General features: G+C 45.8%; 1 long non-coding RNA gene across 1 annotated transcript in view; it reads right to left on the bottom strand.

Annotated features, from left to right (window-relative positions):
- Nucleotides 1–14,505: 14,505 nt before the first annotated feature.
- LOC140641828 (uncharacterized) overlaps nucleotides 14,506–23,493 on the bottom strand; it is a 223,548-nt gene continuing 214,560 nt past the window's right edge. Inside the window, exons 11-12 of the long non-coding RNA XR_012038423.1 lie at nucleotides 21,531–21,635; nucleotides 14,506–18,104 (exon numbers count right to left, since the gene is read on the bottom strand). This is a non-coding gene — a long non-coding RNA (uncharacterized lncRNA). The remainder of the gene's footprint in view (nucleotides 18,105–21,530; nucleotides 21,636–23,493) is intronic.

Raw genomic sequence — 23,493 nt, 5'->3', positions numbered from 1 at the left:
TGCTAAGTTGGGGGCTTTTGAGATAGAATTAAAGAGCTCGGAAGACAATGGGACATATGGAAAGCATTTGGGGGGTTTCTGTTCTTGTCTAACAAGAAGGATTAGTGCGTTCGCCGAAATACAGTGTAAGACGTACAGTGGGTTGTACCGCCGGCATCTGTCTCCCTTACGATGGAGTCCTCTTGGCTTGTGTGTGCACACGATTGCTCTCCAGTCCTTATGTTTCCCAGGCTCCACCAAAGCCCAAATGTCAGGGATACTTCAGATGCTTTGCAGCTGGCTGTCGCACCCAGAGATGTTTCAAAATGGATTTTGTAATGGCGTATAAAAGTCCCACATTGTGCACGGGCGGTTATTGAGTGTGATATAGTGTGCACAAGAATGTTCCAAATTCCCTCCGCGCTGTATCCATCAATCTGGCTCTATTAGGGTTGGCAGGATAATGGCTGGAGTGCGGCTCTGGACTTTATCTCCAGCTGAAAGAAGCGTCCTAATTATCCACTCATCAGAGCTACCCCACTCCTGGCTCAGGGAGACCACTGCCAGCTCAGGCCCAGAAATTCCAAATCCTCACAGTCACTGGCCAGGCCCTCAGAGGCCAGGACGCAAGACTGTGTCCAGCCCCTGGCTGGGGAATCATGGTCCCAATAAATCCTGGCAACCTGTGTGACTCCCCAGCTGGACGCACAGTCCGTTTAAGCCATCAAGGTCCAGTTTCCTGCTCCTCTTTCCTCCTGTGCTGCCCAGTTCCCTGGGCCCAGGCCACTTCCTGAGGTGGACACTGGGACGCAGCTCAGGGCAGAGCTCTAGCAGGGCAACTGAGCACATCATGCACTTGTTATTGGCGTACCTAAAAAGACGTAGTGGAGCATTAGGGCTTTGTAGGAAATGAATGGTTTGCTTGACGGAGACATGTCTGTTTTCTAGCAGAATACTCAAAGACTAGCTCTAAAATAATTTCTTCTCTACATGATACTGCTCACAAGTATTATCCCATAAGCTTGTGTTATCATCATCATCCTTTTCATGCCCATTTTACTGATGAGGAAACTAAGGCTCAGAGAGATGAGAGGAGTTGCCCATTTGCTCACTGGTTATTTCTGGAACTCCTATGTGCTGGCCACTCAGACTATAGAGGTAAGAGTCCCTTTACCACTGCAGTTGATGAGTGACTGAGAACAGAGTAAACACATGGGTTCGCCAGCTCCATGTATCTTTCCCTTCCTGAGCCACTATGCTGCCTGCCTTCCAGAAAATTCCCAGGAGATGTGCAAATGTGGGAGGGGATCAGGGTGGAACACATGCATAAATAGCTATAATGTAAGGTGCAAAGAACTTCAGAGCCGGGAGAGCTGGTGTGGTGGGATTTGAGAAAAGGAATAGACGGGGACTGGCAAGACACAGAAGCCTCATGGAGGAGGTGAGATTTGAGCTATGCTTGGGAAATCAATAGGATTGAAGCAGGCAAAGGAAGAGTAGGACACTTGAGGCAACGGTATGGGGCAGGAAAGCAGGAGGTACCTGAGGAGACTGGCAGGTAGTTTCCTTTGGATTCCAGTGATGGGTAAAGGAATGGAGTGGTCCCACTGAGTGCTATGATCAGGGCCAGCGGAGGAGCTAGGCTTTTCCTTTAAGAAATGGGGAGCCATGGAAGGGTTTAGAGCAGCAACATGACCTACATGACCAGAGCTATGTTTTCAGAGGATTAACCTGGAAGCTTTGGATGAAGTGGGTGGGAGGGGGAGGGACTGGATGATCAATGGCACAGTAATCCAGGCAAGGCAGTGGGCAGGAGACGGTGATAATGGTAGAAAGGGGCAGAGAATGTGCATGCCAGAAGTAGAAAGTAACCACCTATGACTGTTTCCTCCCTTTGCCCCCTAGAAGGGTGGTGACAGCAGCTCGAATGTGCCAGCAAGATTCAGCCAGGTCGTGTATCCCAAGCACTGGTGGGTGGGTGGTGTCTCTGCACCTCACCTTGAATATATACTTGGAAGGATGCACGCGATGGCTGGGGCTGCCATAACAAGCACCACAGTCTTCGTGGAGTAAGCAACAGAAATTTATTTTCTCACAGTTCTGGAGTCTCAAAGTCCAAGATCAAGGCATCAACAGGGTTAGTTTCTTCTGAGGTCTCAGTCCTTGGGTTGTGGATGGCTGTCTTCATGTGGTCTTCCCTCTGTACCTGCCCGTGTCCAAATTTCCTCTTCTTATAAGGACACCAGCCATATTGGATTAGAACCCGGGCCGATGGCCTCCTTTTAACTTAACTTTACCTTTTATAAAGACCATCTCCAAATATAGTCACATTCTGAGATGCTGGGGGTTATGACCTCAACATATAAACAGGGCAGGAGGATACAATTCAGCTCATACTCAGAGACAGAAATGTACAGTTTCCCCCACATGCTTAGTGTCCTGCAAACCCACCCCAGGGCATAAGGCAATCTCTCAGGTTCTGCTCAATGGCTCCAAGAAGGACTCACCTCCCACAGCAGCAGAGAGAAGCAGGAGTGGGTAGGGAGGGGGTGGGCTCTAGCCAGCCTGTCCAATGCAAATCACGTCTCTGCCACTCACTAGCTCCATGACCCTGCAAAGATTACTTATTCTCTCTGTGCCTGAATTCTCTCCTCTATAAAGTGGAGATAATAGCAATCTCCACCTGAAAGCCTTGTTGGGGAGGTTAACCAGGTGAATACACGTAAAGATCATACATGGTTACTTGGTACCTAATAAGTGCCCAACACATGTTAATTTTTATGACATGCATTCTGGGTCCTGGCTGGGATGGAGCAGTTAAGCAGTTGAAGGCAATAGGTCAAGAAGGGCTTTACGGGGGCACCTGGGTGGCTCAGTGGGTGAGTGTCTGCCTTTGGCTTGGGTCCTGATCCCGGGTTCCTGGGATTGAGTCCCGCATCAGGCTCCCTGCTCAACAAAGAGCCTGCTTCTCCCTCTGCCTCTGTCTCTGCCTCTCTCTGTGTCTCTCATGAATAAATAAAATCTTTTAAAAGGGTGGGGGGCTTTACCAAGGAGAAATCAGGTCTAGAGTCTTTTATTAGCATTTAACAAGCCCACAGGCATGTGTCTATTTTTTTCTCCAAAAGGCTACACAGGCTTGCCTTGAAATCATTCTTCAACCTGAGTGCCAAGAAGTAGGCAGGAGGACAAGGCTGGGCACGGACCAGGGATGGAGAGCCTGGGGGGAGCATAGAGGGCCTGCAGACTGACCCTGCAGTTTACCAACACAAATTCACACTGGCCTAGGGACGGGGGTACAGCGAGGGGGACACAGGCAGTGAGTGGCTACTGCATATCAAGTCAAATCCTCATAGGGGTGTCCCCTCAGGACCAAGACACAGGTAAGACAAGTGGAACACCTGCCTCAGGCACCAAATTTGGAGGGGGGGCAAAACTCAGTAATAAAGAGAAAAATAACATCTTAACAAAGTCCCTTTAAAAATCAAAGTTAAGGGGCATCAGGGTGGCTCAGTCAGTTGAGGGTCTGACTCTTGATTTTGGCTCAGGTCATGATCTCAGGGTCATGAGATTGAGCCCCACACTGGGCTCTGCACTGGGCATGAAACCTGCTTGAGATTTTCTCTCCTTCTGCCCCTCCCTCTCTCTCTCATAATAAATAAATTAATTAGTAAGAAAATATTAATTAACATTAATGGCAAAAAAATAAAATAAAATCCACGAACAAAATATCAAAATCCATGAACAAAATATCAAAATTTTAAATGAAGACAGGATCTGACCCTGCACTTTGCCTGTAGGCCTTGCTCACCCTAATCCTATACCTAGACCTCCAGATTCCTTCCTGAGGCCAGCCATACACTCTGTAACCTGATCTGGGGGGAGAACTCATCTCGCTGTCTCTGAGCTATGGGACTTGGGGTCTATACAGAATGGGTCTGGCATCATCGACACCACAAGTGATCGTGAGGCCGAAGATAAAAGAGCCTCAATGTGCTGGGGCATCTAGTTCAGTGCCCAGAGCAGAGTCAGCACTCAAGCAATGTTTATAGGAGCGAGAGAAATCATTCGGGGTCATTTCTTTTTTTTTTTTTTTTTTAAGATATTATTTATTCATGAGAGACAGAGACAGAGAAGCAGAGACACAGGCAGAGGGAAAGCAGGCTCCCCACAGGACCCCAGGATCACACCCTGAGCCAAAGGCAGACGCTCAACCACTGAGCCACCTAGGTGCCCCTGAGGTCACCTCTAATGATGCTCTCACGTCACTGTGCATGGACACCGAGTGGGGAAACTGATGTCCACGTTCAGTAGGACATCCTCACGAACGGTGCAGCATAACTGAAATGTAGGCATTAAACTATGACCTTAAGAGGAGAACAGATATGTGTCTAAAACAGGACTAAATGGCTCCTCCAGAGCCAACAAACCTCTGTAAAATTGGAACACTATTTTATGAAGGAGACAGATGAAGATCTGAGATGCCCTGTACCCTGACCGATGTTGCATCCTGAGAATATCAAGTGGAGCCGGGGACGGTGGCCAAAGCAGAAGCCTGGGCATGCATTGTGCCAGAACATCAGGGCCATGCCTAGGTCTGCGCAGAAGTCACATGGTGCTCCGTACAGGGTTGGTGCTGATTCTAGGTTCTGGAAGAGGGTGGAGTATGGTCTATACAGGGGAGCCTCAGAGGGACAGCACCCCAGGTGGGGTCTGGCCCCAGGTTGTAGAGAGCCGATAGTATGGCTAGCACGGCCCTGCTTCCTGGGTGCCCAGGAGAGTCCCAGCATATGCCTGGTAGTCTGCCATAACCGCCAGGAGCTCACACTTCTACTGTCAAACATATACTGGTCTGGGTATAAACCTAAAGAACCCCCCTAAATATAGCACCTTTCAGGTGGAAGACATTGTCCTGTGGATTTTTCTCCTGCACCAGTTAAGTCCTTCCCACCTGACTGAGAAAGCTTCCCAAGGGCCAGGCCTGTGTCTCCGTGGCTGGTCCTTGGCCCAGCTCAGAGCAGGTACACTGGAAAGATTTGCTAAGTGGAACTAAATTGAGCAAGTCAGGCAAGTCCTTTTCCCCACTGCGGGGTCTTGCTGTGGGGTCTGCCTTCCCTGGGCTCCCCATTAAAGGCCTTTGTTCCCGGGCTCGGAGTCCTCGGAGGCAGGGATGACGGTCTCAGAGCCACTGTGCTGGGCATGAGACAGAGAGGAAAGCAGAAGTGAAAGCCAGCCAGCAAGCAAAGAGGCCCTCCCTGGCTTGCACGTGGCATGGAACAAGTGCACAAGGCACATCCTGTGGAATAGGGACAGGGACTCTGCTCTTGCCACCACAAGGGGAAACCCCAGCTCTGTTTCCCAAAGCTCCGCAGCAAGCAGCCCGGAACCCCTCCACCGAGGAGAGACAAGATGCCTTATTGCATCACACCCCTCGTTGGCCATTTAGCCAAGGACACTGCCCTGAGTGTGAAGAATGTGGGACCCAGAGGCACGGACAGGTCCCCAGATTGGGAAGAGGACCTGTTTGGCCTTGCTCTGTGCCTCCATCTGACCTTTCTGGGTCCTGCCCTTGTTTTTCTCACTTGTTCCCCTCGTGCATGAAGTCCCTCCTTAGCTAATGTCCATCCTAGTTGCAGCCTTTGCCCCTTCCCCCCAGGCTCTGAGATCATTCTCTTGGGCCACCATGACATGGCTTTCATCCTCAGGACCTCTTGAAGGCTCGCTCTCCTGGGATCTGTGGTTCTCAGACTTCAGCACATCAGAATCCCTGGGGGGAGTGACGATACAGATCTCTGGGCCTCCCCATCCCGAGGTTTGGCTTCAGTAGGTCTGGAGGAGAGCCCAGGAATCTGCATCCCTAAAGAGTTCCCAGGTGACACTGACGTTGCTGGCCTGGGGAACACACTTTGAGAACCACTGTTCAGAATCCTCTCTGGGAAAAGGACTGTTCCCAGCAGCTGGATCCTCCTGTAGAGCAGCAATCCTCCGTCTGACTGCACAATATAATCTGCGGGGATGCTTGTGAAAGGTCCCACACTTCAGCCCACACCCTGGACCAATTACATTCAGATCTGGCGGTGGGACCCGGGCCATGAGCAGTTTTGAAGTTCGCTCAGGTGATCCCAGCGTGGAATCAAGGTTAAGAAACACACCTCTCAAGGCGGTTTTCCACAAACCTGATTTTCCTCGGCCCTCCTTCCAATCATAGCTGCCCTTCCAGTGTGAATGGAGCTGGTCCCCTTTTCCCTCCGTGTATTCTTGGCATGGTTTTCTCCACCTTGTTGCAAAGGCCTCTCAGATTTAATCCATCTTCCCAGGGTGGTGGGTGGGGGCCTGGCAGGATCATAATTTGTGACGGTTGAAAACAATATTCTTCAAAGACACTTGTTTCATGGGGATAGCAAGAAATTTATTTTCTCTCAATACAAATTATATTCAGAAGTCAGTTCTCCTGATAATTTACCCCCATGGCCAAAAGGCTTTTCCCAGTTTTCTGTGGTTCTGGAACTCCCTTCAGTTGTCTTTTGTGATTTTTCTGAATCAAACCAACTTCTCAGGAGGACAAATAAAGGTTTAAATTTAGATGGTAAGTGAATCACTAACAAAGAACCCCACACCAACAGACTCTTGGGTCTCAGGGTCTGGGCTGAGGCTCCTGCCTGAGCAGGGCCACAGGAGATGCAGCCCAACTGGGCAATTGCCGGCAAGACTTTTTTTTTTTTAAGTTCCACTCAAAGGCGTTTTGTACGTGGGTGAGAGAGGGACCAATTTACATTTTGCCAATTATGTAAAGTGTTACACGGAGTTTCTAAATAAACTGGCACCGGATTCCAATTCATTCCCAGGAAAGTTGGCCAGCAAAGGATCAGTGCCCTGGAGGCGGTCCAGCTGGCCTGCCCTTCCATCCACTTTGGCTTCCAAGTTATTCTTTCCATTACAAGCATGCATGGAGGTGGGAACGATAACCATTCTGCTCACCAGCAGCGCTGGCTCTAACCAAAAAAATCAAGGCAGAGACCTTTTCAGGCTGGGAGACATTACCACCAATGCCCAACGGCAACCGAGAGGCCGAGTAAGGTGAGGCTCACAGGCAAGGAGAGGGGAGCATCCATTGGTGTGAAGAGTGAATGTCAACGTGAGAGAGTAGGAACCGCGGGTTTGGAAAGCTTTTTTGAAAGTCTGGCTTAGGAGAGGAAGAAGGAAATGAGAGAGAACGCTGGGAAGCAAGCAGGGCCAAAGAATGATTTTGTTTGTTTGTTTGTTGTTGAAGATGACGGAGATGTGAAGTCATACATACAGGCCGCAAGAGGCCTGGCACAGGCTAAGAGCTGAATATAAAGAGGGTACCCGTGGCACATGGGGTTTGTCCCGAGAGGGGCAGAGGCCGGAGGTGCTGGGGAACGGACTTGCTGTTTGGTTCCTGCCTGTTTTGGTCCCACCAGGCAAGGAATACTTTGTCTTTCACAAACTCTCCCGGAAGGTACACATCACTGGGTGACAGGAGGGTCTGTCCCAGGAAAAGGGATTTCTTGGAAGCGCACTGGGTCATAATGGCCAATATTACAACCAGATTTCTCAAATTCTATTTAGAGTGGCTTTTCAACATTCTGTTAGTTTCTTTTTTGTTTTACTTTTTTATTAAGGTTGAGCATTCGGTAAGTATACTAATGTCACTGTAGAGCCTGGTGAACCTTTACATACGTCTACACCCACATAACTACCATGAGATCAAGATACAGAACACTCCCAGGCCCCCTCCAATGTTCTCTTGGGTTCTCTCCTAGCCGGTACCCCCACCCCCATAACCACTGCTCAGACTTTAATGTTGCAAATTAAGTCTCTTGTCCTTGGGCTTCATTTTCTTCAACTTCTTAAATGAAATTACATAAAAATGGTTTCTTTTGCTCAATGTGATGTCTGTGGGATTCACCCATGTGCTGATATCACTATTTTGTTCCCTTTTTTACTGCTGTGAGGTATTCTATTATAAGAAAATATTGCGATTTATGTGGCCTTTCTTCTATTGCTAGACATTTGATTGCTTCTAGTTTGAGGTTCTGCTGACTAAAGGTGCTATGAACATTCTAGAACTTGTCTTTGGTGGACACGTGCACTTTTTTTCTCGTGGTAGTAGATCTGAGAAGTCCTAGGTTGCTATATGTTCAGCTGCAGAAGTAAGAGCAGATGTGTTTTAAGGTTTGGGGGCTTCCCAGGACTACAGGATAAGGCCAGAGCTTTCTAACACCTGAGCACCTTCCATTCTATGGCCTTGTCTGCCTCTCTGAGCTTCTCTCTCACCACGGCCCTCGGACAAGGCCAGGAGCCATCTGATCACCTCACATTTCCCCCCAGTGTTCTTCATTGTCTGGTGCCTCCACTGGGTCTCTGACACCTGTGACACCTTCTTCCCCTGTCTCTATTGGAGAGTTCCTACCACCCCTGAAGACTCTAGGCAGAAATGATCTCACCCCTGAATCTTTCCCCCACCTCTTTGGCTTCTCGCCCTCCTAGAATATTCTTGTCTGCACACTCCAAGCCTTCTGCATGTACCTGCATTAGTTCCAACCAATCACTGTGTTGAGATTATAAGGTTATGGGGCCGTGGCCTCCTGCAAGGCCTGCATCCTGTTGGCCCTCTGTCTTCCAAGTCATAAGCAGGAGCTCAACTATGAAGGGTCTTTGATAATGCTCTTTCAGTTTGAATAAAAGGACTGAATTTTAAATAAACAGGAAAGACGTCCTTTTCTTTTTCTCCCCAGAGATGTAAGTCTAGCAGGTGAACCATCCAGTTCCATAACATTCTAAGTGAACTTGTTTGTCAGATATGTCACAAACAGTGAAGATGAAAGTGGACAGGAGGCAGCAGTGGGACTTCCAGGTGACAACTCCTTCTCTTCTCAAAGGAATGTGGATTTCAAACTCTAAAACATACACTAAGGATTCAGACTTTGTCTCTGTACTATATAATACCAAACACTCAGAAACAAAGCTTTTTAGGTTTTGTGGGGGGTTTTGTTGTTGTTGTTGTTGTTGTTGTTGTTTTGGCAAACTGTCCAGATGTTTTCAAATATCCAGATGTTCTCCTTGATATAACCCAAATGTCTCTGTGTCTTTGTCACATTTTATTAAGATATTTGGTATCATGGAAACTGAGCGCGGATAGAGTTGAAAATTCAGTAAAGACAGAGCCGAGGGCAGAGATTTTGGTCTCCTCACTGTACTCTAGGGGGTGCCTACAAGATGGGACCCAGAGATGAATCCAGAAACTGTATCTGAGATGAACAAGGTTGTCCAAAACCAACCATTCCAAAGAGTCCCCTGGTCCATGTGTTCCATTGGTCTCATACAGTTGTGTGAAGGAGCATCCCACCTCCCTGTCCCAATCCTTCTTGGCCATTCTGGATAACCACCGCCTTTTCTCGAACCAAGCACTGTAAACCTCTAACCTGCGCTTATGGTCACTCCTTTGTCTGAAATGACTCTTTCCCAGTTCCTACACAGCACAAGCTTTCCACCCCGGGCCCAGTGCCCCCAGCCAGAAGCAGTCTTCTGTCTTCTCACAATTTCCTCAGTCAAAATACTTCAAGAGTCAGCTCAAATGCCTGCTCCCTACAGAAAGTGATCTCATGTTACCCACATACAAGTCTTCCCAACATTCTCCACACCCTCTTTGGGGCCACTTGGCATGTTCTACATTCTAGCATGACTTTCTCTGTATATGTCTCTGTATATGTCACTGCCTCTCACAAATCTTAAGTGCTTTAAGGGCATGGCCTGTAACTTCTATATATTTGTGTCCCCCAAAGAAAATGACAGTTAATTCAAAATATTGATTGATCGTGACAATTTAAGTTTATGACTGGGACCATAACCTGGATGCCTTAAAATCAAAGAGACAGTGGAAAGAGCTCTAGAGTAGGAGTCAGGCTGACCTGAATCCCACACTGGATCTGCCACCACCAGTTCCATGTCTTCAGACAAGTTGCCTCACCCTTCTGGGCCTTAGCTTTCCCCTCTGTAAGGTAGCAGTGTCTCCAAAACTGGTGTAACGGGGGAACTGATAAGTCAGAGTTAAAGGGGGGTGCCCAATCAAGTCAACATTTCTCTTTCCTGCCTGGGGTTAAAGATGCGTGATTATTTCGGGATATGCCTTCTTTGTTCAGAGAAAGACACCTTTGGTATACAGATTCCACACAGACAAGGCTGTAGCACACCTGATGGTGCCTTTGTGCGGATGACTGGTATTCAGGCCGGCTTATTTCTGTACCCTGGCACCCTTCCTGGCCTGGCATGTGAAGGCCTTATGTCATTGTTTAGTGAATGAATGAGGGTTTAGCCAGCTGAGACTCAAAAAGGCAAGGACATTGTTCCCCGAATTGGGGACAGGGAAGGAGGCTGGCCTTTGAGAACTGAAGACTTTGATCAGAGAATGTCTATCAGCCAGATTAAAAGGCTGAGCCTCTGCAAAAGGAAGTAGCCTTGGGCTTCTTCACTCATGCTTTGGCTCCAATTAGGATTTTTTTTCCCAGAGCCTGAGGTTGGGCTGAGCCTTTCCCTGGGAGTCAAGTGGCTCTACCGGGAGGAAAGGAGGATGGTGCCATTCTAGAGCCTGACGGCACCTGACTGGGTCCCTCTCAAGGGCAAGGCACCTACATATTTCCTGGGGGCCCTTTGGCTCTCAAGCCTCCCTCGATCTCTGCCTGTCCACTGAGTGTAATGTCCTGACCCCTCCTCACTCATCCTTTCTCTCTCCCTTCTTTCTCTTCTACCTCCTTGATCTTACAATGGTGGGGTATACAAAAGCCGCAAATTCCAAGCTATATGTAGCAGAGAGCGGCTGTTTGTCCCAAAATACCACGTCGCTGACTACAGCAAACACAAATTACAAGCTTTATCTAATCACAGTTATGTGACCAGTCATTTTTGGTTTCCAAAAACGGCGGTGAGTGGTGTGCTCCTGCAGCTGGTGGTGGCACCGGCTCAGGTTTCAGATCCCAAGTGCACACAGATGCACATGGAGACGAGCATCCCAAGTGACCCATTCAGAAAGGGAAATAGGAGAGGGAGAGAGAGGAAGTACAACTCACCAGATAAACAAATTCTGCTGGTGTGGACCTCAGAAATAAATTATTTAAAATCAAGTGGCATCGCCCATTGCACCAAAGGCTATCAGCATTCATCTCCCTGGCACACAGTTTGACACCAAAGTGATCATCCAATGGCTGCACCAGGGACTGGAGAAAATGAAGCTTGCTTGGAAATCATTAATTTCATTTTGGGCTTGGGTTCCTTTGTCCTCTTATCTTTTCAAGAAGAATAGATGGCTGTGGTATCAAGGCAAGAGCACCAGGCTTGGGGTCTGGAACCTGATCTGGCTATGGCCATGCAACTTTGAGAACATCAGCCCCCTTCTCTGCATGGCCTTATGAATAAGGTGAGGCTGGTAACACCACCCATTCAGCCCTGACTGACAGGAGGGTACAATGGGGGTGCGTGTGGAAGTGCCAGCCACACATTTGGCACTGGTCAGCCAGGGAATGTCACTGCCTGCTGGAGGCTGGATGCTCTTTCTGCATCATTTCATCATAAGCAGTTTGACTGTTCCTTACTCCCCGGACTGTGGGCTTTGGCTCGCTAGGAACAGGCAGGAGTGGGGCCCAGCCTCTCTCTCGTCATATCTTGCAGCTTCTGTCTCCTACATGATGAATTTGGCCTGCGATTCAGTGTCAAATACTGCCACTCAAAATATACCGGTGCTCCACTGAGGTTCCCGGGCACGTGTGTGCACTCAGGAGGCGCTCCTCTAAAGCTTTAAATAGCCCTAGGGATGTGCCTGCGTGATACTCTCTGCTAAAGCATGAAAGTATGTAGGAAAGCACAGCCCTGTAAATATCTACATTCTCCACACCAGCGAGAAATTGCACAAGGCCGCCGTTGACAGAGGATGCGAGCTCTAACAATGAGCCTCTTGGGCAGCATGGGCCTGACCTTCCAGGGCCAGCAGAGCAGAGGATGGGCAATTGTACCAGCTGCTGAAAGTAATGACAATGAACTGAACGGTCCGAACTTGGGCAGACTCTCACTTCCCCAAACTATAAATAAAGTGGCATTGCTCTTTCTTTACTTATTTTCCATGTTGGCCCTTCTCATGAATAGGTCCTTTAAGAGAAGGAACTAGAAATTAGAGCATCAAGGTCTAGCTGGGTAATGCTGGGAAGTTCAACCCTGCCCTCCACTCTTCTCAGAAGAGAGGGTGTCAGGTGAGCCACCCGGCGGCTCCTGGGAGCTCTGGTGGCCTATTCTGGTGAGGCCGCCAAGCCTTGGGGAATGGGTTGGAGCAAGGATCTCTGCTCCAGGGCCTGTCGGCCTGGAAAGACGCATTCGCAAAGATGCAAAGTCCACAGGAGGGCAAAGAGAGACTCCCAATCTGAAACCATCGCAGGCTGCTTGAGTCCTGGCTGAGGATGAGGTGAGAGATACAGAGCTGGAATTCAGATCTGGAATCTTCCTACAGAAGAACTTAGCTCCTTCAGTTGAGAGTATCAGAGAGTGGAGACCCAGGAATGAAGTCCTTGGAGGAGCAAAGCAAGGATAGCTCCTGACTATTGGCAAAGATAACCTGGACATGCTTCAAAGAACTGAAGCATTCTGACATCTCATTAGGAACACTGCTAGGGCTTTCAGAAGCTAGAAGCCGAAGGGAGCACTGTGTCTACCTGAAAAGAACCATCCACAGTGATAAAAGAGCCACACAAAGAGGTGGTGTATGTGATCAAAGGGCAGTAATCTATAGGATCCTTGCATAATGGCAAGAAATAGTTGTGAAAGTATAAAGGGAAAAAGGAATCTATTTATGATACATAAAAACTGGGAGTGAGTTTGAGAAGGTCAAATGAAGCTCCACATTGTGATTGGGGGAGAACAAACAGGAAAGGAAAGTGAAGTGCCCACATCATGGCGGGTATTGTGCTTGGCGTTTCACATCCCTTCTCTCGTTTAATTAGAATGACACCCCGCTGAGATAGGCCTTATTACCTCTCTGTTGGTAAGGGGGGAATAAGGCTCAGTGTGGTTAGTAACCGGGTGGCAGGCCAGGACTCATATTCAGGGATGGTCCAGTTGGAAAACCCAGCTCTTTCCACCCAGAAATGACTTAAGTTTTGCCTATCCTGACCTACCAAATAATGGATGTATATCTTAGGTGCACACTAAGCCAAATGTCAAATGATCTTCTTTTAAAACTAAACAATAAATCTAAAGCTCATAGAAAATATAACTGTATGGGACACAAACAAAAAAGAAAATACGGGCAGCCCTGGTGGCCCAGTGGTTTAGCACCGCCTTAACCCCGGGGGTGTGACCTAGGATCGAGTCCCACGTCGGGCTCCCTGCATGGAGCCTGCTTCTCCCTCTGCCTGTGTCTCTGCCTCTCTCTCTCTCTCTCTGTGTCTGTCATGAATAAATAAATAAAATCTTAAAAAAAAAAGAAAATGCTGGAAAAATAGCAGTAAGAGGAGTAGGGCTACTACGAGTTAAACCAAATCACAAAGCAGCAATCATAAAAAATTATAATAGTCAAAAAATAAATAACATGAATTTCTATAACAGAAAAAAGTATGTAAGATTATTTGGTACATAAATAATCATCAAAACTAATCATTAAAACTTCTTAATCAGGGGATCCCTGGGTGGCACAGCGGTTTAGCACCTGCCTTTGGCCCAGGACGCGATCCTGGAGACCCGGGATCGAATCCCATGTCGGGCTCCCGGTGCATGGAGCCTGCTTCTCCCTCTGCCTGTGTCTCTGCCTCTCTCTCTCTCTCTGTGTGTGACTATCATAAATAAAATAAAAAATTTAAAAAAAAATTAAAAAAAACTTCTTAATCAGTTATTTTATGTAACTAGATTATAATTTATAGATAATTTATATTACACCTTATGTGATATGAAAAAATAAACGCCAAGTGTATAAAAATGTAAACTATTAAAAAGAGCCATAGAAATAATAGAAGTAAAACAGAATATTTAATCACAATTTTGGAAGAACATTTATTTGATAAATAGTAAATAATAGCATAACTTCCCAAAAAACGAAAAACTTCAATTCCACAACTTCTCTTCAGTGAAATGTTGCTCTCTTCAATAAAAACACATGCTATTAGTATGTCTTCTTTGGAAAAATGTCTATTCAGGTCCTCTGCCCATTGTTTAATTGAATAATCCAGATGGCCAACAGACACGTGAAAATATGCTCAGCATCACTCATCATCAGGAAAATGCAAATCAAGACCACAATGAGATACCACTTCACACCTGTCAGAATGGCTAGTCTCAAAAAGACAGGAAAGAAAAGTGCTGGTGAGGATGTGGGGGAAAAGGAACTCTTGTGCACTGTTGGCAGGAATGTAAATTGGTGCAGCCACTCTGGAAAACAGCATGGAGGCTCCGCAAAAAACTAAAAATAGAAGTACCATACAATCCAGTAATTCTACATCTGGGTATTTACCCAAAGAAAATGAAAGCACAATATACACCCCCCTGTTTATTGCAAAATTATTTACAATAGCCAAATTATGGAAGGAAGCAATGTTGGTGCGCATTGATAGATGAACAGATGTGATGTGTATACATGCATAGTGGAATATTACTCAGCCATAAAAAAGAATGAACTCTTGCCATTTGGGGCAACATGAATGAACCTAGAAGGTATTGTGCTAAGTGAAATAAGTCAGAGAAAGACAAATATCATATGATTTCACTGACACGTGGAATCTAAAAAACTGAAAAATAACTACAAAAAAAGAGAGAAATGGACTCAAAAATATGGAGAACTAACTAGCAGTTACCAGAAACACGGGGGTGTGGGACAGAAAAATTGGCAAATGGGATAAAGACATACAAACTTCCAGTTATAAACTAGATAAGTCACAAGGATGAAAAGTACAGTATAGGGAATATAGCCAATAATATTATATTAACTCTGTTTTGCGACAGATGGCGACTGCGTTACCATGGAGAGCATTTCATAATGTATAGGAGTGTTGAATCACTATGTTGTACACCTGAAACTAAAATAATATTATATGTAGGCTACACTTCAAATAGAAAATAATAATTAATAAATGAATTTTAAAAACACAAATGCCATTATAGTAAAAGGAAAGCCATTTCTAAAAATATAGCCGAGGCGGTTTAATGTCTATTATGCAAGGATACCCAGTACAATTAAGACCCAGTACAGTAGTGGGTAAATATCAATTTGCACGAGGACAATCCTACAGAGGAAATAAATGCATCCTCAACCTCAGAAAGTGAAAATGTAATGAAGCACCATTTGGCACATATTTTCTGATGGCACTGCATTTTGATTTTACTTTTTTTAGAAAATGGTATAATAACATATAAGAAAATCCTTAAGCTTATTTTACTCTTTGAGCCAGTAGATCTATCCTAGAAATTTTTTGGAGATAATTCAAAAGAATCAAAATTTATAAACACAATTCTTTTCACTGTATCTGTGGGAGAAGGCGGAGGTCAGCTGAACCTATTGTGGTGATCACTGCAAGACATATGCAAACCAAGCTATCCTGCTGTACACTTTCAACTTATACAGTGTTGTCAGTCAATTGTTTCTCCATGAAACTGGGAAAAAATCATAAGCACAAAGATGTTCTTCGCAATGGTATCTAAATGAATAAGAAAGAAGAAAAAAATCACTGAAATTAATGACCAGCAAAAGTGAAATGGTGAAATGATTGTGGTATAACGACCGGATGAAGGATCAGGCCGGCATTATCACATGATGTAACAGCAATGCTGGGGTGCAGACAAAGGGCCAATCACAAGGATGCACGTGGCCTGAGGTTGTGAGCACATACCCACGACTGCAAATGGCAGAGTGCTGGCAGGGACCGTGGAAAATGGAAAGTTTTATGAAGGAGGAACATGATGAATATTTTCCCTATTTTGAATTCCCCTCAGTCCTGTTCTAATGAAGTCTTCACCATAACTCAGTCTGGTTCAAACAAGGTATTCTCAAGCACCCACAGGACACCTAGCGACATGCTAGCAGATACTTCAGAATGCCTCTTTCAAGAAGGCCACCGGCCTTTCCTCCCCAGGACATGCAGTCCACCTCTCACACAGGCAAGAGCATCGCTCTCAGGGCAGGAAGATAGGATGGGAGGATGGGGAGAGTCTGAGTCTCCATCAGCAATACATTGTCTAGCTACCTAGGGCTAGTTGGATGGAGTGCCATAAACTGGGTGGCTTTACCAATGGAAATTTATTCTCTGACAGTACTGGAGGCTAGAAAGCTAAAATCTGGGTGTCAGCAGGACCAGGACCCTCTGGACTCTGGGAAGAATCCTTCCTTGCTTCTTCCCAGCTTCCGGTGGCAGCCTGAAATCCTTGGGGATCCTTGGCTTACATCTTCCTTGCTCGATCCCTGCCTCTGTCATCACATGGCATTCTCTCTTTGCATCTTCATATTATCTTCTTGTAAGGACATCAGTCATACTAGATGAAGGGTCCACTCTAATCCAGTAGGACTTCATCTTAACTTGACTAACTGCATCCACAATGAACCTATTTCCAAATAAGGTCACATTCTGTAAGGTACTGGAAGTAAGGACTTCAACACACGTTTTTTTGGGAACACAGTTCAACAGTGTCTAAGCCCATCAACTTTCAAATCTGACTTGCCAGTCTCCAAAAAATTCCAAGTGTTTGTGAGCCTTATTCCTGCAATTCTCTCCATTCTCCGATCAATATGAGATAGGTAGAAAGTAGGGCTATAAAGATTCATTTTCCTGGTAACCATTTGGAGGTTACCATTTTGCATCCAATCAGAGACACTTCTTGCTGGAATTTCCTTGGAGAGATCAGAGGACGGACTTAAGTAATGACCTCAAAGAAGATTTTCAAAGTTGCTCTCTGACTCCATGAGGGGTCGAGAGCCATTGAGTTCTGTGGGGCTCTGTTAGATCCTCCCAGAGCTCTGGTCTCAGCAATGTTTAAATAAAATGAGCATGGGATTGACCTAAGATTTATGACTACTGTGACTGGTTTCCATAACCCTTAGCTCTGGGGACTTTGGAGGCCACAGTGTGGGGCAATCACAATGTAGCCTAGAATCAGCAGAGGCAGAAACAAAGTGGGAGGCACACCTAGCTTTGGAAAGCCTAGAAGTATTCAGGAGAAATACAGAATTGTTCCTGCACGATCTAAATAAATATGAGAGGCAATTCAAAATGTTCTAGATAAGATTTACAAGGCTTCTAAGAGATTCTTTAGCTCTGATGGAAATAAAGTTCTTGCACCATAATCCATATAGTTACCCTTCACTGATAAGATCAGATGCAAACACTAGTGTGCCCTCCTGCCTCATATTTTAATCAAATCAAGTACTGGTTTATTTTCTAAACAGCCCTTATGACTTAGCATATGCATCATTTTCTGCTTGTGCTCCTTTCTATGGGGCTGCCTTTCTGGCTTCTATGCCAGGAGCAGGGAGCTACTGGAACCCAGAGGCTCAACAACCCCAGCTCACATGCCAATCTAAGAGCCCCTCACTGCACCTGACTTTGATCATTTTCTATGTTTTAGCCATTCATAACTTCACTCAGCATTCAGTTTGCATGGATTATTTCTTTTGGTTTTATTGAGCCAGGCCCCCTCTGAAAGCTCTAGGGAAGAACTCTTCCTGCCTCTCCCTGGGTTGGTAGCTGTAGGCAATGCTGGGCATTCTTTCGCCTGAAGCTGGGTCACTCCAATCTGTGCCTCTGACATCAGTGGCTTTGTCTTCTCCCCTTTCTGTATGTCTCCATTTCTCTGTGTCTCTGTGTTTAGTCTCCCTCTCCTTTTTCTTATTAACATATCAGTCACTGTGTTAGGGATCACCCTCATTCTATATGATTTGATCTTAGCTTTTTTTTTAACTGAGTTGTAACTGACATACAATTGAATATTTACCAACAATGTGCCAGGAACTGTGTGTAACATGCGAGGGATGGATGGATGGATGGATGGATGGATGGATGGATGGACGGATGATGCTGTGAGCTCTCAGGCAGGAGATGAGCTTGGGCTTGTGGATTAAGAGTTGGAGGTTGTGCAACTGGAGAGCTCTGTGGAATTGAAATGAGGGGTGATTATAGACACAATGGCCACTCCACGACGGAGGGTACCTGGCAGGCTCGTGTCATGATGACAGTATGGTTCTCTGTTCCCAGCTCAGCCTTACCCCTCCATGTGGAATGCCATAGCCTGGATATAAGAGGTACCTTTTGCAATGGGAGTTCTCACACCCCAGTGGGGAGTCTGGGAACAGAAGGCATTCATGGCCCAGCCTGTCCCCATCTGTTGCAGGAGCCAAACCAGGTGGCCTGAAGAGGAACACAAAACCTCTGAGAGCAGCCTCCCCCTCCTCCCATGGGAAGTCCCGAATATCCCTTCCTGAGGGATACAGAAGCACCCAGGGCTTTGGCTTTGACACCTAGCAAGTGGCCCTTCTGGACTACGGAGGCAGGGTCCCATTTCCTGAGCCCAGTCCCAGTTCTACACAGGAGAAATACCCCAGCTTCAGAAGCACCAGGAAAGTTACTCATCCTTGGTCCCTGTCAGGCCACTCTGGCTGGTGCTTCTGTTAGATTAGAACTTTTATTTCCTCCTCGCTCCTCTATTTTTGATAGCATACACTTCCTCTATTTGCTGTCCCAATGGTCCGAGCCACCCCCTACATATCACTTCCATAAGAGAAATAAGCAGAGGTAAATGAACCACTTCTTCCTTGGTTCTCCCTCAGGGCACTGCCCTTCCCTCCACCACTGCAAAAGTTACAGCTTCTGGGGCCTTGTGGTCTCCCTGGCTCTCTAGCCCCTTGGACTGTGAGCTTCCCAATGTAGGAGCACTGCTGGCCTCAGCTCTATCCCCTAAGCAGAGCCTGGAGCTTGGTACGCATAAGTACTTCCTGTATGGACAGAATAAAATAAAGTCGGTTATGCCTACACATTTGCATACTTAGCTCCAATTCTCATTGAAGTTTCCCTGGGTGAATACAAATGGGAAAAGTACATCCCATCATCTGCTCTTGTTGTCCCCAATATGCAGAATTTGCTATTTCCAGTCCTGTGTTTAGATGTGCAGTTAATGAATTCATGAGTGAATACATGAATGAATCACAAAAAGGCAAGACTGGAATGTCTCTCAGAGATCAGCCCAATCAACCCTCAGGGACCAGAAGGACCCTGAGACCCAGACCTGAGTCTGCCAGTCAATCAAGAAAAAATTCCAAGTCCCAAGAAGACTCGAGAAGAAAATGCAAGTCTCCAGATTCTCAGGTGCAGGGCTTCCTCCTACACACCACACACCTTTTCATTCAAATCTCTGTGCACAGACATCCAGCATATAGAGGATCAGGGTGGAGGGGCCATTTTCCAGCCAGACACTCAGCTAGTTCCTCCCTGGCTTCCTACCTATGAGCCTGGCCATGGTAGGTGTGCCATCGAGTCTAGCCAGAATGCATGCAATTTCCTGATGGGACCACGTAGTGTTCACAAAGGGTCCCTTGAAAAAATGGTCAGAGAACGGAGCAGGGAGCGGGGAGCAGGGAGTTGTCATGCCAGCTTCTGCTTCCCCAGCCCAGGGCCACCCCAAGTTGGTGCTTCCTCCTGCCCAAGGAGGCAGAAAGAAACCTGAAGTTCCTGTGGGGAGTTGGACCACAGTGCAGGGGGAGCACTTTCCTCACTGATATTTCAGGACTATTTCACAATCACCAAACCACCAGCTACATGCAATCACTGGCTGAAAAGCAAAAAGTGCACGTTTGGATTGTGTGTGTGTGTGTGTGTGTGAGAGAGAGAGAAAGAGAGAGAGAGGGAGAGAGGGGAGGGAGAGAGGGAGAGAGAGAGAGAGAAGGAATTAAAACACAAATACTAAGTTTGAAGGAAACTCAGGCAGCCAGCAGAAAGCAGAATTCCTTATCATGGCAGTGGGGGTCTTGGCCAAAAGAACATGTTTGAGACAAGGAGAAGGTAGGCTTGTTCAAGTCAAGCGTCAGTTATTAGATCACTAGATACAGGGGAAAACAAACAAAAAAACATTTCTCCAGGCAATCACAAAATGTAATATACGAATGCAGAATTGTGTTTCTTAAGCACAACAGAGTAGATAAATGTTAAAAGAAAAACTAGAAATATTATTTTTAACTTCTGCATTTAATATTTTGAGTCCTGTGATGTCACAGATGAAAGATCAGATAGCAAGGTTTTATCAAGATAACAAGACCAAAAATTAACAAACAAGTTTCTTGTTTGTTCATTTGCTTTTTTTTTTTTTCAATTATTTATTAAAGGGATGGAGAGGACAATATAGGGTTGCCAAAAATGTAGGAAATTCAGATACTTTTGAATTTCAAGTATACAATAATTTTTTAATATAATCATGTCTGGAATATGGGATATACTTATACTAAGAAAGTATTTGTTGTATATCTGAAAGTTTAATTTAACTGGATGTCCTATATCTCTACTTGCTAAATCTGGCAACCTTACTGCCAGGCCTCCAGCCAGAAAGCATGGGTGCTCTATTTTGGAAAATTGCAACAGTCACCATTCCTCCCTCAACCTTTTCCACAATGTCAGGCCTAGAAGCTGATCTAGTCCAACGTCCTCATTTTACAGATAAGGAAACTGAGGTCAGAGAGAAGTGACTTGCCCAAGGTCACAAAAAGATTCTGTGGTACAACTGGGACACAAACCCAGTCTCACTGCCCCAGGTTGGTTTGCCACAAATGACAGGCTCATTCATGTTACCATAGAGGCATCTATGAGAGTTAACCCAAAGCTCCAAGCACTCAAGGATCAAGTGGATATGAAAAATAATCTATCTAAGGTCCTTGGGCCTATTCATTTGGAAATGTTGGGTCAAAAGATGAAGAATCATGAATTTTAGGACTTCTTAAATGTCCAGAACCTTTAGGTCAGATGAAATTGCATATAAAATCTAGTGTTTAAAATAAATTAAGATCAAAACTGCCATGATTAAACCAAGGTCAGGATGGTGTACCTCAGGGCTCTGCCTTTCTCTACCAAAGCATCCCAAAATTATATTGGTGGATTCTCTTGACTTGCATCAAATGCCATGAATGACCACCAATGTGATGGCACACGCATCAGCTTTGGATTCAGAACATCCACCACCGCCGTCCTTGGGCCCAACACCAACTTCTCAGAGTCTCAAACAGAGAAAATAACAATTGTTAATAGCAAGATGGCATTGAACACACTAGTATGTATGTAAACACACTGGATGCCGTAGGTGCTGTATCAACACCACTTCATCCAGCTGTGTGCTCTTATGTAAATGCAAGAAGAATGAGTAGAAAACTGGGTGGACTCTGTTAGCTCTATTTTTGCTCTACTTAGCAACTTGTTCTTTTGGTATCTGTCATTATTACTCCTCTTGAGATCATAGGGATAAATTCTTTTTATTTTATTTTATTTTATTTTATTTTATTTTATTTTATTTTATTTATTTGAGGATAGGTGACTTACATGAGTTTCAGGTGTAGGTATGGATTCTTGTAGGTCTGTTGTGGCTCTTGATGATAGATTCTAAAGTGCTCAGCAGTCAGATCATGACCACAATGTCTGCAAAGGCTGGTCAGGGAAATAAAAGCCATGGTAAATCTTTGGACTTCCAAGGCAACCACATTCCCTGACTGGAAATCTCAGTGACTATAATCCCTTGGCCCTCTAGGATCCCAAATGAGTTTCTGAGAAGTCCAAAGCTCTTGATTTCTGGCAAGGCACTGGATGCCCTAAGATCATCTAGTATGTACACAATACAAAGGCTGGGTCCATATAGAAGACCACCCTCTGACCAGTCTGTCAAGGGTTGACTTGCCCACAGCCATGCCCAATGGTGCTATGCTTGATGCATTACATTCCCTCCCTTGAGCACTTTTTACACTGTTTCTTGTTGAGATCTCCTTGATCTCATCCTTCTCCATTTCAATTTGACATCTGTCATCTAGGACCTTGCTTCCTAGGAACACAACCCAAGGCCTTAGGGAAATCCTAAGGAGCAAGAATCCAGGTGAGTTGGCTTGGACTATGGTAGTAAGCTATCTGTGTATCCTCAGGCAAGACAAGGCTTCTCCTTGTGCTTTGGCTTCTAAAAAACGAGCGCAGACTTGCCTGGCTCACCAGGAGACTGAGAGAACTTAAAAATGATGGGCACATGCAGAATGATCCATAATAACTTAGTGGTCATGTTCTTCTAAATGAAAGGTTTCCTTGGTCAGAGTTCCTTCGGTGGTGCTGGTTTTCTAGTACAGGTAAGAAACACATGAAGGACTATACTTCATTTGGCAGCAGAAGTGATGGAATAAGACCAAGATAGCTCCGTTCCAGGGAGGAGATATAAATGAGCATGAATTTGTTTCTCCTCAACAGATCAATCAGCCAGGACTTCATCAGGCTGAGGCTGGAAATAGGGAAATCTAGAAGCCTCTACTGAAAATCCACCCCCCTAGCCCCTGATGTCTTAAATCTCTTACAAAGCCATCTCTTACAAATGAGGAATCCTTTTCCCAGAAGAACATTTACATTTGAGGAGAAGTATAAATAGGACAACAATGGCATTCAGAATTCCCCAGTACAGGAAAGGACCCAAAGGTCTGCTCTTCATAAACATAAAGACCTGTGGGATGGGCAGCTTGGGTGGCTCAGCGGTTTAGCGCAGCCTTCAGCCCAGGGCATGATCCTGGAGACCTGGGATTGAGTCCTGCATCAGGCTCCCTGCATGGAGCCTGCTTCTCCCTCTGCATGTGTCTCTGCCTCTCTCTCTCTCTCTCTCTCTCTCTCTGTGTGTTTCATGAATAAATAAATAAGATCTTAAAAAAAAAAAAAAAAGACCTGTGGGATGGAAGAGTTCATGAGGAAACTGAGGCAGGGGCCACATGAGATGACTATTTGCAAATTCCTCAAATTTGGAGATTGAAGAACTGGCCTCACAGAAATATCACTCCTTGAGCCTAGAGTAATGGGGCCTGTGTGAGAACGAGTTGTGAAAGGCAGGGAGAAATAAAGAACATGGAGAAACCCTGGTCTTGTGAAAGTATTTCTATCTCCCATTCTTGAACTGTGCTAATGGGGTCTGTATCCCAGGACCTAGTTCCACCCCACAATCCTGTCTGTCACCCCCATTCTCTCCAGAGAACAAAAGGACAAATGGACACCAGCTCCTAGAGCTGAAAGCCCATGCAGGACTGTGAGGGGCCATTTGCCTCCTTGCCTTTGAGCTTAAGAACCTGGAAACACTTCTCCTACCCGTGGTCTCATTTGCTCCCCTCTGTCATCCTCGGAATAAACACGTTGTCATACCCACATCCCAGATAAGGAGGACAGCTGCAGCCTGGCTGCACAAGAAGGGAGAAGCCTATTTGCAGTTATGAAATAATATTTAAACTACTTAGGGATAAACGGAATGAAGAAATTTCCTGTCACATTTATG

This window comes from Canis lupus, chromosome 10 (assembly GCF_048164855.1).
Source record: "Canis lupus baileyi chromosome 10, mCanLup2.hap1, whole genome shotgun sequence".
Classification (NCBI taxonomy): Eukaryota; Metazoa; Chordata; class Mammalia; order Carnivora; family Canidae; genus Canis; species Canis lupus.
The sequence above is the reverse complement of the archived record's forward strand: the minus strand, read 5'-3'. Positions and strand labels throughout refer to the sequence as shown.